General features: G+C 35.7%; 1 non-coding gene across 1 annotated transcript; it reads left to right on the forward strand.

Annotated features, from left to right (window-relative positions):
- The first annotated feature begins 6,923 nt into the window (after positions 1–6,923).
- TRNAS-GGA (transfer RNA serine (anticodon GGA)) lies at positions 6,924–6,995 on the forward strand. The gene has a single exon. It is a non-coding gene; the product is annotated as a tRNA-Ser (tRNA).
- Positions 6,996–8,042: the final 1,047 nt, after the last annotated feature.

Consider the following 8,042-nt stretch of genomic DNA (forward strand, 5'->3'; position numbering starts at 1 on the left):
TTTGGAACCAGTCCATTGTTCCATGTCTGGTTCTAACTGTTGCTTCTTGACCTGCATATAGGTTTCTCAGGAGGCAGATAAGGTGGTCTGATATTCCCATCTCTTGAAGAATTTTCCACAGTTTGTTGTGGTCTGCACAGTCAAAGGCTTTGGTGTAGTCAATAAAGCAGAAGTAGATGTTTTTCTGGAACTCTCTTGCTTTTTCTATTATCCAACAGATGTTGGCAATTTGACCTCTGGTTTCTCTGCCTTTTCAAAATCCAGCTTGAACCTCTGGAAGTTCTCGGTTCACATACATATATCCCCCCCACCCACATTTTTTAAAATTTCCTTCCCATTTAGGTCACACAAAACACTGAGTAGAGTTCCCTGAGCTGTGCAGGAGGTTCTTATCAGTTATCTGTTTTATAGATTGTATCAATAATGTGTGGATGTCAATCCCAATCTCTCAATTCATCTCACCCCCAAAAGTAACAAAATTTTGTTGAATCTCTCACCTCAGTCATTGATCTGTTGCTCAAACTGAAGTCAGACAACTCTCTAATATATTCATTTGGGAAATGATGGCAGTAGCCAGTGTACCTATCGGGTATCTTTTTTAACCTCAAGTTTTCCCTAGTGGCTCAGCAATGAATAATCTGCCTTCAATGCAGGAGACGTGGGTTCAATCCCTGTGTTGGGAAGATCCCTTAGAGAAGTTAAATGGCAACCCACTCCAGTGTTCTTGCCTAGGAAATCACATGGACAGATGAGCCTGACGGGCTACAGTCCATGGGGTTGCAAAAGAGTTGGACATGAACTTAGCAATTAAACAACAACAATCCTATGCTAAGCCAGCTTCCAAACTTGGCTAAATTGCTTCAATAGAAATAAATTGTTTTCTATCACCAGAAAAAATGATAAAAATCAGAAATTGTGGAAATTTGGATTTTTTTTTCAGTTATTAGACTGACTATTGACCAATCCCAAGGGGATGCTCTGGATTTTTTTCAAAAGATAAAATCCAAGTGTTCTGTTATCTTCTGGGTTAGTTATATATTCCAACAGCTTTCTAAGTTTTTTACTACTGTTTTATTTTGCTTTGTTTCAATGTTCTATATGTTTGGCTTCAGAAGGAAGAGCTACAAAATGTTATTCAGTTCACTAACATATCTTAGACTGTAAAGGGTAGCATATAATATTGCAAAATGAACGTGAACCATCTTAAATCTGGATAAGCTGAAATTTGAAACATTTCATAGACTGTGTTTCTCAAAAGATTCCATCAAGTCAACAGAATACAAATTTGATTTCAAATATTTTCACCACTAGTTTTTTGATATGAAATTGTAAATGTGAAATAAAATAAGAAAATTTTGCTTTTGCAATTTCTCCTCTCAGTCTAGCTCCATCCCACTGGCATTTACTGAATATCCACATGATGATTTAATTGAATCATATCCCTTTACCAAACTGTTATAGTGTAACCAAGTAATACATAATTAAGCAAAAGCTCATTATTTTCTCACTGTATTATTTTGCAATATGCCACAGTTTGAACAGTTTTTGCTTCAACATACCTTCATAGATAACATTTTTTAAACTTCTAGGATTCAATAGCGTAGATAAGGGAACCATTTAATCTGCTTAAAAGTTAAGAACAGTCAACTGCTTTAGGAATTTGGGAAAAACATCCATTTTCATTAAAAAAATTACACATAAACAGGGAGTTAGCTACGGAGTAGGAAATGGCAACTCACTCTAGTATTCTTGCCTGTATTCTAGACTTCCCCAGCGGCTCAAACGGTAAAGCGTCTGCCTACAATGCAGGAGACCCAGGTTCAGTCCCTGATTCGGGAAAATCTTCTGGAGAAGGAAATGGCAACCCACTCCAGTATGCTTGTCTGGAAAATTAATGGACAGAGGAACTTGGTAGGCTACAGTCCATGGGGTCCCAAAGAGCTGGACATGACTGAGCGACTTCAGGACACGACTTGAGCGCACATACACACATACACATATGCCCACGCGCCCACGTGCATGCAGGGGGTTAGCTAATTAAACTGTTTTTAGCATCTTTGACCAGTTACTAATTTATTTATTTCTACACATAGATATTTAAATGTATAAAAATTGCAAGCACTTATGACAAATTTTAAATACTCCTAACATTTAAATATAGTACATAAAATATTCATATATATTTATAATATATACTCATATATACTCTGTGTGTATGTACCAAGTAAAAGTCTTTTCCTATGTAATAAAAACATAGATTTTGTTTCTTATAGCTCAGAGCTTTCACTATGAGGATTGCTTTCTTCTTCTGAGTAATATAAAGTCACATAAAATATGGACACATTATGAATGTTATTTTGCTGTTACCATAAATACATAGTTCTAAACTAGAAAGATATCTACAAAAATATAATTTTAAATTAGATTCAAATCCTAACAATATGGAGTACCTACTATATCAAAATAAAAGTAAAACATTGAAATGTTGATTTAAACCTTTAAATAAACCTTGATTTTACCTTTATAGATAAACCAATACTTCTCATTAACTTTAATGGATATATTCATATAGTCAGAGATATCTTAAAAGTTTTAAAAGATAAAGGGTTTGGAAATTATTTTTAAATATGTAATGCTTTAATGTAAGATGTTATATGTATTACAAACACCTGTCTCATTGTGTATAAAATGTTCTCTTTCTTCACAAAATGCACTTCCCAGTTTATTACTGCTATGATCAAAACCTACCCCTGTCTAGACTTTGGGAAAGCCTATCTAACAAAACTGACCTTTTCTGGTATTTAAGAAAGAAGCTCTATCTTATCTACACACACATCAGCTTAATCTTTTCATGTCTACATTAGGAATAAAACTTTATTACTTCCATAGACAGATTTCGGAATTATGATTTATTAAATCCCCACTTCCTTTGTGGCTCAGATGGTAAAGAATCTGCCTGCAATGTAGGAGACCTGGGTTCAATCCCTGGGTTGGGTAGATCCCCTGGAGGAGGGAATGGTAACCCACTCTAGTATTCTTGATGGGAAAATCCCACAGACAGAGGAGCCTGGCAGGCTGCAGCCCATGAAGTCACAGAGTGGTACACGACTGAATGACTCACACTTTCTCTTTCAAATTCCCATATCGCCAATGTTTCTCACACTGCTTCTGAACTTTTTACAACTGAACTTTTTATGGAAATCTACATTAATAATATGTTGGATTTACTAGTTTTTCCAAAATTTCATCCAAGCAAACTAGAAATAAAAATAGCCTTAAGGCTGAAGTTAATTAAAATCTGCATATACCTTTGGTAATGTAACTTTTTTATGTATTTAAAGGTTTAAACAAAATAGCAATTAACTCAATCTGAATACAGATAACTTTTAAGAAGATAAAGATTATTTTAGCATTTAGCTAAATTAATTTAGCATTAATTTAATTAATTTAACGTTTAGTTAATTTAGCATTTAAATAAACATCAGAAAATATTCTGACAAAACTTTTGTTATCCTATATTTTAAAAAAATCTCATTAATACAGTAGTTTGTAGTCACTGGACAAATTTGGAAACTATAAAAAATTATAATGAGGGGGAAATCAACATGGTCACACCAAATAGAAAATAACTATTCTCATTTTGGTGTTAATTTCACCTGAAGATTCATATACATGTTCTGGGTCATACATACATAAACACACTTTTTCCTTTTATGTAGCTAAATCACAATATATACTATATAAACTTTGGCTTTGAAATGTTATCATTATTTTTCTTACCACTGTATTTTCTTTGCTACCATGATTTTAATGTTTGAAAAATACAAATAGTCAAAGTGATATACCAAAATTTATCTCAGCATTTTCCAAATTTAAATTATTTCTGATTTTACCCATCTTAATAACACTATAATATATCATGCTTATAAATTATTTCCTCTGAATCATTGATTATGTTTAAATCTTTTCTCTTTCCAACTTCTCTGCCACCATCCCAGGTCTCTAAATCAAACATTCTGCACTCACTTTTCCCACTACAATCCAAACTCTGTATAACAGCCAGGGTGATTTTCTTATAGCAGCAGTGTGCCCCTGTTTCTGACTTACATAAACCCTTCAATGTACTCATTGCTCTTGAGATAAAACCAAAGTTCTTATGTTGAAATCCTGCCTGCCAGCCTTGTCCTCTTATCTCACATTGAGCTAGGTTTCTCTTCTTTTATCAAGTTCCCATTGTTCTAGAATTCTTACAGTTCCTCCAAAATGCCAGTTTAAACACTTTTCCCACATGGAGTCTTCTCATGAGCAATTCTGTCCATCTAGACTGTGATTCATGGGGTCGCGGAGAGTCGGACACAACTGAGCGACTGAACTGAACTGAGACCATTTTTCTCCACCTTCTTCACACAGCCAACTTGGATGTATCCTTCATATCTTGTTCTAAAGGCTATTTCATCTAGGAAAAGCATCCTATATGCCTTCTCAGTTCCCTGAAATTTCTCATAGCACTTATCACAATAGTACATCATTTATGTCAGTTCAGTCACTCAGTCATGTGCGACTCTTTACGACCCCACGGACTGCAGCACACTAGGCCGCCCTGTCTATCACCAGCTCCTGGAGTCCACTCAGATTCATGTCCATTGAGTCAGTAATGCCATCCAACCATCTCATCCTCTGTCCTCCCCTTCTCCTGCCTTCAATCTTTCCCAGCATCAGGGTCTTTTCAAATAAGTCAGCTCTTTGCATCAGGTGGCCAAAGTTTTGGAGTTTCAGTTCAACATTAGTCCTTCTAATGAACATTCAAGACTGATTTCCTTTACGGTTGACTGGTTGGATCTCCTTGCAGTCCAAGAGACTCTCAAGAGTCTTCTCCAACACCACACTTCAAAAGCATCAATTCTTCGGCACTCAGCTTTCTTTATAGTCCAACTCTCACATCCATACCTGACTACTGGAAAAACCATAGCCTTGACTAGATGGAATTTTGTTGGTAAAATAATATCTTTGCTTTTTCATATGCTGTCTAGGTTGGTCATGACTTTTCTCCCAAGGAGTAACGGTCTTTTAATTTCATGGCTGCAGTCACCATCTGCAGTGATTTTGGAGCCCCCAAAAATAAAGTCTGCCACTGTTTCCACTGTTTCTCCATCTATTTGCCATGAAGTGATGGGACCAGATGCCATGATCTTTGTTTTCTGAATGTTGAGCTTTAATGTATGTGTATATAATTGGGTTTTCCTGGTGGCTCCAGTGGTAAAGAATTTGCTTGCAGTATCGGAGACCCAGGCTCGATTCCTGGGTTGGGAAGATTCCCTGTAGAAGGGAATGGCTACCTACTCCAGTATTGGAGTATTAGCTACCTACTGAAGTATTCTCTTGCCTGGAGAATTCCATGGACAGAGGCAGGCTGCAGTCCATGAGGTCGCAAAGAGTCAGACACGACAGCTACTAACACTTCACTTCACCTTTTGTATATAATTATCTTTTTGCAATATTTAATTTGTAGGTTTATATACCTTTCTGCACCTTGCTGTTTTTGCTCAGTAACATCCTGGGAAGGTCTTCTAAGTCATCTGGTAGCCATTTTTTAATGGCCACATAGTATGCCATGTACAATTGAGTCTAATATATCCAGTCATTCATCTATTGTTGAACACTAACTTTGTTGCCAGTTTTTGGTTTCTATACCAATACTGCAATAAAAATCCTCATAGATATTATATATTTTGTATGTCAATGTTTTTATTTCCAGGAATTATTTTCTAAGAGTTTGCATAATACATTTAAGAATACAAGTATCTCACCTTGTAATAGATGTGGTCAGATTAAGTTTTTAAAAAGCTACATAATCTTCTATTTCTATAAGCATATAGAATATTTGCTTATATATACATATAGAATTCCATTTTCTCTCTGTACCCACTAGCAATAGATATGTAGAGTTTTTCCAGTCTAATGAGAATAAAGTGATATATCACAGTTATTTTTATTAGCATTTTCCTCATTGTTACTGGAATCAGGAATCTTTACGTGAATTTGGAGCCTGGTAGGCTACAGTCCATAGGGTCACAGAGAGTTCAACACAACTGAAGCGACTAGCACGCATGCACACGTGTGAATTTGTGGGCTATTTGGATTTATTCTCCCATGTAATTGCCTAACCATATATATTGCCTATTTTACTTTCATTGTTCTTCTTCTTATGTCAATAATTCTGGTATATTATACTATTTAGCTCTTTGTGCATTATCGGTTCAGTTCAGTTCAGTTCAGTCGCTCAGTCGTGTCCGACTCTCCGCGACCCCATGAATCACAGCACGCCAGGCCTCCCTGTCCATCACCAACTCCCAGAGTACACTCAAACTCATGTCCACAGAATCGGTGATGCCATCCAGCCATCTCATTCTCTGTCGTCCCCTTCTCCTCCCGCCCCCAACCTTTCCCAGCATCAGAGCATTATAGTCATTATAATTACATTTTTTGGTATTTTGTGTCTTAAACAAAAGTTACAGCTTGTAGGTATCAAAATGTTTACCTAATCTTATATATCTTCTTTCTCATTCTTGATTATTATCTTTTTATTTGGCGTAACATGTGGCTTCACTTTTATTTCTTCCATGATGACTAGCTAGTTGACTCAACATAACTTGATAAATAACCCATCTTTTTCCTATTTTATTAAACTACCCTTTGGCAAGTAATAAGTTCTTGTATTTACTAGGTCTGTTTCTGAATTTCTGTATTTCCCACTCTTTGTCTATTTCTATATCAATATTACATTGATATGATTACAAAGGCTTTATTTTCTAGTATTATGATCTCTGATAAGACAAGAGTCATATTTGCATTATTCTCCTAATTAATATGTTCTGGCTATATTTTGAAATTTAACCTACTATATACATATATATATATGGGCTTCCCTGGTGGCTCAGAGGTTAAAGCGTCTGCCTGGAATGCAGGAGACCCAGGTTCAATCCCTGGGTTGGGAAGATCCCCTGGAGAAGAAAATGGCAATCCACTCCAGTACTCTTGCCTGGAGAATCCCATGGAGGGAGGAGCCTGGTAGGCTACAGTCCATGAGGTTGCAAGGAGTCGGGCCTGACTGAGCTACTTCACGATATATATATATATATATTTTTTTAAGGTTAGTTTATTCAGTCTCTACTTAAAAATAACTTGTTGAGATTCTAATTGGAGCTGCATAATGTTTATAAATTAATTTCTGGAAAACTTAAATTTTATGACATTGAGTCTTACTGTTCAAGATTCATCCTAATGAATAAATAGTAGCTTAGCTGGGTTTGGATTTTTGCGTTGTAGTTTTTTCATTTAGTAATTTATAGATGCTGTTTCACTACCTTTCAACTAAGTTGGGAATGAGAGGTCTAGCATCCATATTATTTTCTATTCTTCTGTAGACTACTTATTTTTTTCTGCATAGATGCTTGTAAGCTTGAGATTTTTGCCAGAATTTGCGTAGGTCAGTGCATTTTTTCATTCATCCTGTCTGGAACTTATTAAGTCCTTTCAACTGACAATACAGATCTTTTCTCAGCTTGGAAAAAAAAATATTTTAAATTATTACTTCTCTTACATCTGTTCCATTTTCCTTCTGCGATTCCTATTTTTCATTTTTTAATTTTCTTGGACCCATCCACTAACTCTCTTATATTTTCCATTTTATACCTTTAATTTATTTAGCACTCCTCTCTGTACTTTGGGATAGTGCTTAAACTTGATCTTCAGGTTAGTAATTCAGGTTTCAGTAAAAGTCATCCTCTCTCTCATACTCATACTGAATTATATAGTTGTGAAAATCATGTTTCAGTTCCCAAAAAAAGTGCTCTTATTTTCTCTTCATTTTTGCCTCCGCCTGGAGCTCTATTTCACTTGGGATGGATTCCATTTATTGTGATTGATCTTCTTATTTCTGGCTTTTAGTCCCCTTAGATGGGTGGGTTTTTTTCCTCTTGGTCTGCTTATCAGGATGCTACCAACATGCAATTTTCCTAAGTGATAGCATTCTCATAGGTAGT

Source organism: Moschus berezovskii, chromosome 16 (assembly GCF_049115385.1).
Source record: "Moschus berezovskii isolate FMDL1 chromosome 16, NW_MosBer_1.0, whole genome shotgun sequence".
In the NCBI taxonomy this organism is placed as follows: Eukaryota; Metazoa; Chordata; class Mammalia; order Artiodactyla; family Moschidae; genus Moschus; species Moschus berezovskii.